This window comes from Propithecus coquereli, unplaced genomic scaffold (assembly GCF_000956105.1).
Source record: "Propithecus coquereli isolate 6110/MARCELLA unplaced genomic scaffold, Pcoq_1.0 Scaffold10, whole genome shotgun sequence".
Lineage (NCBI taxonomy): Eukaryota > Metazoa > Chordata > Mammalia > Primates > Indriidae > Propithecus > Propithecus coquereli.
Genome location: NW_012133858.1, coordinates 19,210,234 through 19,222,580, shown reverse-complemented (window position 1 = coordinate 19,222,580; position 12,347 = coordinate 19,210,234).

Genomic DNA, 12,347 nt, shown 5'->3' with positions numbered 1-12,347 from the left:
ATTCTCATTCAAGTTTTTGACAGGAATAGTCCATAGGGGTCCATATTTTCCACTGGATCATATCGGGAGCCACCAAATGTTCTTAAACATAAACATAAATTTACTCTGAGAACAAACCATCCAGGTGTGTGGGCTTAAGCCTCTTTATTCTGTCACATGCATTCTTAATTTCATTCCTAATGCCCTGGGGTGGGTACGATCATTTCTGCTTTGTGGAAGAGGAAACTGAGGCTTAGCGAGATTAGGTAAGGTGTGCGAAGACACACGGGTAGCGAATGGCCGAGCAGGGATTCACATGCGGGTCTGGCTCATGCAACATGGATTCAAGGGGTCTCTCCGGCTTTATGGGAGGGAGGCAGCTGGTACAAGGGTCTACAGACTCAGCACCCAGGACCCAGGTCCCCTGAGGAAGACCCATGGGGCCTCATCTAGTTCATGGGTTCTCTAGCAAGTCACAGCTGTTTCACCGTAAGTCTTTGAGAAGTCTGCGAAGTACAGATATGTAGAGGAGCAGTTGTGGCTGGGAGCTTTTATGAAATACCTAAGCCTCATTTCTAAACCAGACCCTATGAGGATGGGGTGCGGGCAGCAACAGTTAAAAAGCTTCCCCTGGGGATTCTGAGGCAGGTGAGGACAAAGGCAGGCCTTAGAGGCACAGACAGGAGGTGTGATGGGCCCTTCCTCAGTGCAGAGCTCCCCCGCGGAGCAGCCAGCCAGGGAGGGGACTTTGGTATACCTTGCTTAAGAGCCCAGTCATAAGGCATTATCTGTGCCTGTGAGAAGAAAGATTGTTCTGTGGTGGTATCAGAGGTCTCTGGAGTCCCCTACAGAGCTCTCCCAACCGCCCCCATCCGCCTCGTGGTTCTGGGTAAGGTTACTTGTTTGTCCCCAAAGCGTGCTGGGGCAATTGCCATCAACCGCCAAAAGGTAAGGCCAAGGCCTCTCCTCCTGTTGTGTTGCTCTAGGTGTGCTGGGGTCAAGGATGAGAATGAGATAGTGATGGGGGGGGTCTCATTTAAATTAGAGCAGTCCCCTGGACTAACTGTGGTCCCTCTTCTTAGTTGCTGCCTTCACCATCTCTCTGCTCCATCATCCATGGGTCTCTGTCCCTGCTGTTTGCTGCTCCTCTCTGACCCCTAGTCTCTGGCCACCTCCTGTGCCTCTACCAAGCATTTGTCACCCTGACCCTTGGTGCTGGCTGCCCACATGGAGATGATGGCCTACCCTTATCCTTGGTCCTTGGGTCACGGGGCAATTCTCACTATTGCCAGTCCCTAGCGCTCCTCATCACCTATCCCCAGATTTCTGGGGCTCACAGACCTCCTATTTCAGTTTAGCTTTATCAGGAGGAAGTGGGTGTGTGTGTCCCATAACAGAGCTGCTTGAGTTCCTTGTGGTGGTTTTACCCTGCATTCCCCTGGGATGAGGCCTCCTCCTCCCTCATTGTCATCATCACGACCATTCGGTGAGTCTCCATCATGAACTGAGCACTGTGATGACAGCTTGACATACATGTGGTCCTTAAAACACCCGTAGGAGGTTGTTGCCTTTTCATCCCATCCCTATTTTGCAGATGAGGAAAACAAGGTACACAGAAGAAAAGTAAATTTCCAAAGTACCATGGCCAAGTAGGTTCCTTGTGAGGACCCCCCACCCCGCCTCTTTATCCTTTGATCTTTTCATTCCAGAAAGGAGGTGAGTTTGGAGCGCTCAGGAGCAGCCGTGCAGGGCACCTTGCCCTCCCTGCTGCTCTGGCCTCCACGTGGGGCTGAGTCTGGCTCACACCCTCACTCGTGGGGGTTTCTTTCTTGGGGTCCCAGGTGTCCCTCCTGTGGTGGGCCTCTCTCCACCCCCCCACCAGCCACGTGTTATCCTGTCTGTCCACGTGCGAACCCCAAATGTGACTGGGGTTCAAGTTACTTTCCATGGGCTACAAAACACATCTCTTAATGTCTCCAAACATTTTATGACAACTTACTTGGCACAAGGGTGCCTGCAGGGCGGTGTCCGTCAACTCCACAGGCCACCGTGTGTGTATAAGGTAAGAAGCCAAAATGTGAATAGTCATGATCCTTGAGTGTCAGGATTCTTGCTGAAAAACTTATGTTGTTTTTCTTTACAGTTTTTGCTATATCAAATCTTTAGTACTTGCACAAAACAAGTACAGTAAAAATTAGCCAGGTGTAGTGGCGCACACCTGTAGTCCCAGCTTCTCAGGAGGCTGAGGCAGGAGGACCGCCTGCGCCCAGGAGTTTGAAGTTGCAGTGAGCTGTGATGATGCCACTGCACTCTAGCCTGGGTGACAGAGTGAGACTCTGTCTCAAAAAGAAAAAGAAAAAAAAGAAAAAGAAAAAGAAAAAAAACCACCAGTAAAATAAATAAATGTAATCTGGGAAAAAATTTAAAAGCATACAAAGAAGAAAACTGAAATCACATATAATGCTTAAAATTTTTTTTTCCTTTACTTTGTTCTTTTTAAAAAAATTTTTACTTTTTTTCATTTTATATTCTTTCTTTAAAATCACCTATGATCTTAATACTCAGAAATAACTACTGTTGATTTTAATAAAACTACCCAGACTATTTCCTATGCTGTTGTAGATACATATAATTGGGGTTGTCTTGTTCTTTTGGTCACACACAACAGAAATTGTCCCTGGCAAGATTAACCAAAAAAGAAAATGTATTTGGAGGTCGTAGGGGACTCGTAGGACACCGGATGCTTGGCCTACAGTTGGAGCCAGGAGTCAGGAAGCTGCCTGGAGCCGGGCCTTGCGGTCTGCTCTGAACAGGGCTGAGGTCAAGGGACTTGTTGGCTGCCTGTCATGCTTCCCCCACCCTGCTCCTTCATCTAGTGCCTTGGGGGACTCCTCTCCCAGTCCATGTGACACTGGGGACTGTCACTCTCAGAGCTTCCTCCCAATCCCCAGATACAGGCAGGGGAGGAAGTGTCTGCCAGCACTCTTTGGCTACCTGTGACTAAGGGGTGGTGTATGGTCCAAGCAGCCTCAGAGTCTTCCTTGGGACAGATGCATGGACATGAGGTGAGGAGTTCTCACTTTCCTGGGTCCTTAAGCTGGAGGAGATGGAGTCTGGCATGTCTAAAGGCCTTTATACTCGGGATGGGGAAATAACTCGATCCAAGTGGAAGCAAGGGGTGGAGACAGGAACAAAACAACACTGCTTTTTTACTTAGCAGTTCATGAGCCCAAATCATTTCTTTTTGCTCAAGCTAATTTTACCTGGGTTTCTGCTGCTTGTTTCTCCACAAGACCTGACCAATACCACTTATCTTGGCTCTTCTGCTCCAGTTCATTCTTTTGAGACTTTTCTAAGTGCAGGATGGTGTGTCCATAGTCTGGCAGCCTATGGATACCCAGTCTGAGCCACGCTCAGAGACTCACTGGTTGCGTTTGAGCCCCAAATCTCTGGAGAGGAAATTGGGCCAGAGAATGGAGTTACACAGGAGAGTGATGACTGCCAGGGACCCACCTCTGTGGGGGTGTGGGGCTGTAGGTGTGGGAGGGATTCACAGAAAGAGGACCATTGTGAGCCAGGCAGGCTCCCTAGAGGTATTTCCTAGGGATCAAAGTGTACTTATGCAATGGAGACATTTTTGTGGAGGCAGCAGTGATATAGGTGCCACTGATATCTTAGCTTCTCTTGCCTTGAAGATGCCAGGACCTGTCTTTCAGCATGGGCCCCCTGCCTCCTGTCTCTTACTCTGGGCCTTTCTGCTCCTTTCCTGGGCTCCCCCTCCCCACCCTTCACTCTACTCAAGGCCCTGCCCAGTACAGACTTTGCATTCTGGGTTTTTATCATCTAGTAAGAGAGATCTGACATATGCATAAAATCCCAATGGCACTGAGCAGAGTGTGAGGAGATGTGGGGCCAGTGCAGATCAGGGAGGGAGACACATACTCCTAGCTGGAATTCTCAGGGCAGTCCTCACAGAAGAAGTGGCTTTTGAGCTGAGCCTTGGAAGATCCCTTAGTTTTAGACATTGCAAGTGGAGGGAAGGACCCAGGGCCCTGGGGTGGGAAATTGCAAGAGAGAGTATGCATTCACAGGGGCTGGAGAAGGAATTCAGAGTGGGAGGCTAAGGCTTGGCAGGCAGGCCTGGGGCAGCCCAGGGAGGGCCCTGAATACTTTTAGTCCTCTCTCACTGGGAAAACTTCATTGCTAAGCAATCAGGAGCCCTGAGATGGCTGGGGTTGGGGTTGGAGCTCAGTAATGGTGTGGGGCATGTGTCTTCACACCTGCAGCCCACAGCCTTGAACCTCTGCAGGGAATTTTGAATTTATGTTGCCAGCAACTAGAAGGCAGACTCTTTTTTGTTTTCTTTCTTGGGCATAAATTGCAGCTGGTGATGAAATTTGTTCAATCTCTCTCACTACTAAATCACGTTGGACCACACAAATGCTTGGCCGAGGTAATCCTACTGGACCTAAACCAAAGGGACAGGCTTTTCCGTAGATGGATTAGGGAGAGGTACATCCATAGGGTGAGCTGTCAGGGTCCGCCCAAAGACAGGGAGACTGACATTTATTTTTTCCCCTCCTTTCGTAATAACAGGAAGGAATTGTCATGAACAAGTGGAGTTCCTTGTGGTAGACCTTGTTCAAAAAGAGGATGTGTTGCTCTACTCACTTGATTATCATATCAAAGAAAAATGTCATCATGGGTGGCTCTAACAGAGCATTAGGGTCCACGGTGATTTTACTAAGAATCTCCGATAAAAGGCAATGAAGGCTCATCATTGCGTGTTTTCTGTGTACTTGTCCCCTTCTCCCAAACCAATCACATTGGCTTTCTATTTTAACCCCACAGAACTACCCATACTTGACAGCAGGAGCTCACTTTTTCTTAATATGAGGCTTTCACAGTCTGTTCCCTCTGCCTGGGAAACCTACTCTGCCTTTCCTACTCCAGCTGCGTTGGCTTAGCTGCTGTTTTCTAACATCCCATTCCCTCCCTGGAGCCTTTGCCCCCAGGCTCCATCTGTCTGGAATGTCGTCCTCTGCATCTCCACCTGGCTTGCGCCTCATTTCCTTCAGTCTCCACTCAAATCCTGCCTCTGACTATCACTGTCGCTGCCCTCCACCCAAAGACCGCCAGAGACCCCCGCACCGGAGCGCGCCGGGTTTATTGCTTGTGGCAGTGGAGGGGAACACACGCCACGGGGCACTGTGGGCGTCTCAGTGAGGCGGCGTCCGAAAGGACTTATTGGGCTTATTTTTGTCTAGATCTATCACAGCCACAGAGTGGCCTTGTCTGACGTCGACGTTCTGTGAAACTGTTTATGTTGGGCAGGAGCGCACCGTGGCCGGCAGCGACCGCCTTTCTCTCTCCGGTCGCTGCGTCCTCAGTGCAGAGAACAGCACCCGGAGGAGAGGGCGGCAGGTGTGGAATGAAAACGTACTGAATGAATCCATGAAGTTTGTCCTCCTGGAAATTCCGACTCCACGTTCAAACGCCCAGCCAGAGCCCCTCCTCCGGGCAGCCGTCTCCGGCTCTCCAGGGGGACCCTGATTTGCGCGGCTGCGGCATCCACGCGGACTCTCATTAGCGCAGTTACAGTCACGCCGCGAGGGGCGTCTCCCCACTGTGCTGTGAGGACCTTGAGGGTAGAGACACGTCCTTTCCCTTAAAATCCCCAGTGCCAAACACAGAGCAGGTGCCGAATAACGTCAGTGAGACCGACGGGCCAGCTGTGAGCCCCGCCCGGTTGTGCTTGAATTGCGCCTCTGCCCGGACTCGGCTCGGCGGTCTCTGCCGGGACCCGGCCTGCGGCCCGCTGGGTGGGAAATAAGCAGGAGAAGCCCGGGCACCAGCAGCCAGAGGGCGCTTGTGAGTTGCGACGCTCAGGGACAACTTTGGGCCTGAGCACTTTGGCCCCAGGGTAGGGCCTCTGTATAAAACTTCATCTGGGCCTGGCTGGTCCTCAAAAAATCCCCCATCCCTGCTGCCCACGGCCTGGGGGAGGCTGATGGAAGCCCGCAGGGCCCAGGCGTGGGACAGGAAGGGCAGTAAGAGCCCAATCACCTCAGAGACAGGGCGGAGGAGACGCGTGATGGAGGAGTTTTCCTTTTATCTGGTTCTACTCTCACAGCGACCCACTAAGGTATGTATAATTATTATCCTTCTTTTACAGAGGAAGAAACAGAGGTTAAGTAACTTACCCAGAGACACACAACTAGTGAGTGACACTGGCGGGATTCAGACTCAGGTTTATCTAATCCCCAAACCCAGGTTGCACGGACTTCCTCCCATAGCCCTCTGCGTGGCCTCGAGGGGGTTCTGGACATTTCAGTTAAGGAACCCACTCCAAGAACTCTCTGGACCAAGTGGCCCCTAAAGTTAATGCTCTGATGCTCAGAAGGACCAAGTGGGAAGTAACAGGCCTGGGCAGGGTAGGCTCTGTTCTGGCACAGCAGGGGAGACGGTAGAGAGAATTCACCCTGGGCCCTGTGTAAGTGGGACCTTCAGGCTGCCTGTGCCATTTCCACAGGTCCCAAGCTGTAGGATTGGGTGTGTGTGAGACCTTAACTCCTTGCGGCCGTGTCCTTGGCTGAGGGCACCGCCGATTCCGCTTGTGGCCACCAGAGGGAGGCGCTCCCCTGGGAATTGTTTGCAGCGGCGCCTCACCCCTGCAGACCCCTTCCACGGCACGTGCGGTCTCAGCGCCTCTCCCGCTGCTACCCTCAGGCCCAGCTCTGCTCGGAGGAGAGAGGTGTGTTACTGACGAGGCCTCGTCTGCGTCCTCTGGCCTCCCTTTCCAAAGAGTCACTCTCAGGGTGTGTGTGTGTGTGTGTGTGTGTGTGTGTGTGTGAGAGAGAGAGAGAGAGAGAGAGAGAGAGAGAGAGAGAGAGACTTGGGGACACGAAGACTCCATCTCAGATAGTATTCATGGCAAAGCCCATGCATAAAAGCCTACTGAATTTTTATAAAATGATCTCTCCTCTTTTACATTTAATAAAAGGAAACATAGGACTTCTCTACAAAAACGGCAACCACAAATTCAGTCCTTGATTTCCAGTCAAGATGGCATAGTGGGTTCGTGCTGCGGCCTACTCAATCTGTTCCAAACACATACAATAATAAATAAAACAGAAAAAATTAATAAGCAAAGGGACATAGTTGGGCCCCAACCCAAAGGGACATCTTTGTGTACCAGAAGCAGATCAGAAATGCAAAGTGGTGAGTGGGACGGAGGGCCTGCCGGTCTCGGGGTCTACATACAGCAGTAGCTGCAGAGGCACAGCTCCTGGTAACTGGAGCTAAAGTGCTCCATGCAGCACAGGGGACGACAGCCAGGCTTCTTGAAGCAGGGGTGTGGTGAGGCTCCCTCTGCTTGTGAAAAGAAACTGGAAAACAACAACAACAAAAAAACCCCAGCTGTCCACATACAACCTGGGGCTTGAGCTGTGGGAAGATGAAGACAGACCCTTGGCTAGGAGCTAAGCCAAGCCACCATCTGGCTATGTGCCTGTATATGTGATGTCCTTATACCATGACAGAGTGGGAGCCTTGAAATATTATTGTAAGATCTGGTTCTCGACTGGGCCTAGGGTCCCAGCTCAGGATAGTTAGAGACAGAGTGAAAAAAAGATGTAAAGACAAAGTAAAAAGTCCTCCAATTCATTGTGAAGTTGTAAACCAAAATAGATGAAAAATATTTAATGGTAAGAAAAACAGTCAACAAAATCAACATTTAGAATATGATTCACTCCAGACTAATTTTTTAAAAGTCTTACAAATAATTAAAAATATTTAGGATGCTCAAAAAGGCAATGGAGGCTTAATAGCCTCTGGAAATTAATAAGACATAAATAGAGGCAGATCAAAATTACATAAGAACAGATGAATACGAAAAAAATCAATTAGAAATCTTGGAAATGAAAAGTTTGTTCATTAAAAATAAAAAACAGATAGCATAAACTGTAGACTAGACACAAAAAGAGAATTAGCAAGTTAGAAGATATTACTTAGGAATTAACACAAGGACACAATTCACAAGGACAAAGATTTAAAAATATAAGAGCAGTTATGAGACATGAAGGAGAGCTTGTATGAAGGACAATGTATGTTCAGTAGGAGTCTCAGATGAAGAGAATGAAGGGAATGGCAGTGAAGCAATGTATGAGGAAATAGTAGCTGAGAAATTTCCTTAGGGAAATTGTAGAATCAGAGGCAAAGAGAAAAAAAATCCCTTACAATAGACCTGAGAAAAAGACAAATTACTTAAAACATAACTTCTGGGCCTCAGCAAAGACTGAGGCCAGAGACAAAGGAGTAGTGTCTTCAAAGTGCCAACTAGACTTTTATACCCAGCTAACTTATAGTTATAATTTAAGACAAAAACGGGGCATTTCCATATATATAAAGTACAGACCCTCATTGAAATAATTATTATGGGATATACTTCAGGAATAAAAATGAACCCGGAAAAAAGGGAAAGATAGAAGAAACAATGTTAAGCAGCTAAATTGGTAAAACATGTTGATAAATCTAAATAAGCATTGACTATAAACAAAAACTCTTTTTAAAATTCTCATTTTTATTAAGGATATACATATACATATTTTTAAAAGTCAAATAATTCTACAAAGCTTGTGTGGTAGCCAGCTTCCTGTATGGCACCCAGTGATCCTCACCTCCTGGTATGCATGCCCTGGTGTCATACCCTTCCACCGAACAGGGCTCATGCATGTACCCAATAGGATGTTGCAGAAAATAATGGTCTTGACATCTGAGGCTAAGTGATGAAAGACATTTTAGCTTCCACCTGTTTATTGTTGTTTTAATCAGCTTGTTTGGATAATTATTATGCAGCAATAGAGAACTGATACACTCATTTATATACCTAGATACACAAGTCATAAATAAAATACTAGCAAAACGAATCAAGTAGTCTATTATTAAAGTTTATCCCAGAACATAAGAATGTCTAACTTAGGAACATTTATTAATGTGATTCACCATATTAAAATTTAAAGGAGAAAAATATATGATCATCTTAATAGACACAAAAAAGCATTTGATAAAATTTTATATCCGTTCATGGTAAAACTTACTAAATTGGGAATAAAAGGAAGTTTTTTGAACATGATAAAGGTTATCCACCAATAATCACCAGCAAACAAACTTTTTTTTTTTTGAGACAGACTCTTGCTCTCTTGACAGGGCTAGAGTGCCGTGGCATCAGCCTAAGCTCACAGCAACCTCAAACTCCTGGGCTCAAGCCATCCTCCTGCCTCAGCCTCCCAAGCAGCTGGGACTACAGGTGTGTGCACCACACCAGCTAATTTTTTCTCTTTTTAGTTTTCTGGCTAATTTCTTTCTATTTTTGTAGAGATGGGAGCTCACTCTTGCTCAGGCTGCTCTTGAACTCCTTATCTCAAGTGATCCTCCCGCCCCAGCCTCCCAGAGTGCTAGGATTACAGGTGTGAGCCACCACACCTGGCCACAAACAAACTCTTGTGGTACAATGTCAGAAACATTCTTTTAAACTCAGAAATAAGACAAGGATGGCTGTTCTCATTACTTCTTTTCCACGTTGGAGAACCTAGCCTATGCAATAATATAAGAAAAAAAGGTATAAGAATTGGAAAGGAAGAAATCCAAGTGGGGTTCTTTTTTTTTTTTTGCAGAGTATAATTATCTATACAGATAATTCAAAGGAATTTATAGATAAACTATTAGAAGTATTAAATGAATACAATAACACAAGGTCAACACAGAAAAATTGCTAGTCTTCCACACATCAGTAATGACCAGTTAGAAAATGTAATAGAAAAAACAAAGGTCCCATTCATAATGGCAAGATAAAGTATAAGGTACCTACTGATTAATCTAACAGAATAGATAACATTTTTATGGAGAAAATTACAAAGCATTGTGGGAAGAATAAAAAGAAGACCTGAAAATAAATGAAGAGACATATGTTCATGGATTGAAGACCCAATATCCTAAATATGAAAAAATTTTCAAAATAATATATAAATTCAGTTAAATTTTAATCAAAATCCCAATAAAGTTTTAAAAATGGAACATGACAAGCTGATCTTAAAATTCATATGGAAGATCAAGAGCTAGATAATTTTGGAAAGGAACACAAGGCAGTGGGGTAGAAGGAAGACTTAACCTACAAAATAACAAGACTTAGTGGTATTATAAAGGAATGGTAATTAGTGAGTGGGGTGGTGGTGCAGAACAGAGAGCCCAGGAAGAGACCCACGCACATATGGAAAAGATATGCAACAGCTGGGATTTCAAATCAGTGGGGGAAAGAAATTACTTTTAAAAATAACTGATGCTTGGAAAATTGGTAATCCACATGGAAAAACATAAAATTAGGATCCTATTTCCACACCCCAAATAAATAACTAAAAAGCTAATATTTAAATCTTTTATAACATATAGAGAAACATCTTCATGCCTTTTGGGCAGGTAATGATTTCTTGAGCAGGAAACAAAAACAAATCATAAAAGGAATGAGTGACATTTTACCTGCTTTACATGAACAACTTCTGTTGAAAAAAGACATGTTAAATAAAACTGAAGACAAGACTCAGACTAAGGGAAGGTATTTGCCGCTCAGAGAACTGATGAATGATTAGAATGTACAATTTGTAAAGAAATTCTACAAATCAAATAGGAAAGAGATAAATAATCCTATAGAAAAATAGGCAAAGAGTATGAAAAGGCAATTCAGAGAAAAGGAAATCCGAATTAGCAACTTCATTAATAATCACGGAAATAAAAATTTAAACTACACGAGATACCATTTCACACCTACAGACTGGCCACAATTAAAAAGGGGTACCACTAAGTATTTACAAGGATGTAGAGTAGATAAACAGAAACTTTCACAGGCTTTGGTGGAAGTATAAATTGATACAATCACTTCCAAGAGCAACTTGTCAATGTCTAAGAAACCTCAGAGGTGCAAGTTCTTCAATGCTGCAATTGACTTCTAGAGAAACCCTCACATGTACACAAGGAGATATGTATAGACTTGTATAGGAATTCATTACAACATTGCTCATATTAGGGAAAAACTGGAAATCATCTTCATGTCTATCAGCAGGAGAATGAATAAATACTACAGAGTGTTTATGTAGAATACTACAGAGCAGGGAAAATGCTGCACGTATAAACATGCATAAATCTCAAAGATATAAGGCTGAGCAAAAAAATCACTCTGTAAAATGACTTGTAGAGTGTGGTACCTCTTACACAAAATTTGAAAATTTGGGTACTGGATATATAGTTTTATATATGTGTGTGTATTATACAGTTAAACATACAGGAGAAAGACGAATGTCAGAATTCCTGAGAGCTGGGTGTTGGGTGCTTGGATGTCAGATATATTAGTGTCTTTACTTCCTTGTTTGAAATATTATAGTAAAAAAATAACAATCCAGATTTACGTAACTGTTAGTTCAGAGAGAATGACTTCTGAGCTCCTTGTGTGTATATATTTCACGGCACTGGGGTTCTTAGTACCCATTATATCGTGAACTTCCTGACCTTAGGGGCATTATATTTTTTTCCTCTTTATAGTCCAAAGGCCTAGCATGGTGTAGATGTTCAACCTGTGTTTGTTGACTGACTTCCTGACTGCCTGACTGAATGAGGGCATGGAGAAAGAAGAGAATGCAAAAAGGAGAAAGAGAAGGAGGAGGATGGATACTGAGTTTGAGACAATGCTTTGCCTGCCTTCAGCTGACATAGACTTGTATGGAGAGAAGGGGATGGTTTGAGAAAAGGTAGGAAAATTAGCTTAGCTGGACTTCAGGCATGGTCAGAGGGAGAAGTCTTGGATGTTTCCTGAGCCTCTCACTTGGGGGACACACAGATTTAGGGGGATAATAAGTCTAGTCTTATTTCAGACAGAGCTATGAGACTTCCAGGGGTAAACACCAGCTTGTATTAGGATATATGGGTCCGGAGCTTCGAAGAGAAGCTGGGGCTAGAAATGCAGGCTTTGTTGCTATGGGCGCGAGGTGATTAGCAGTGCAGCAGTGCACGAGCTTCTCCAGGGAGAGTGGGCAGGGCGAGGAAAGCAGGAGGCTGGAGTCAGAACCTTGGGGAGCATGATCGTTCAAGGACTGAGCAGAGAGAAAGAAGCCAGGTAAGGGGGAGAGTCCAGAGAAGTAGGAGAAGACCGGGAGGGGCAAGGGAAAGAGAGCTTCAGGAAGGACAGTGAGTTTAGTGGGTCAGATAAGGAAGAGCCAGAAATATAAAAACTGAGAAGTGTCCTTTGAATTTGGCAAAAGGTCATCTGTGGTCTTTACTGGGAGAGTTTCACCGGAGAGGTGAGAGGGGAAACAGGCTACGCT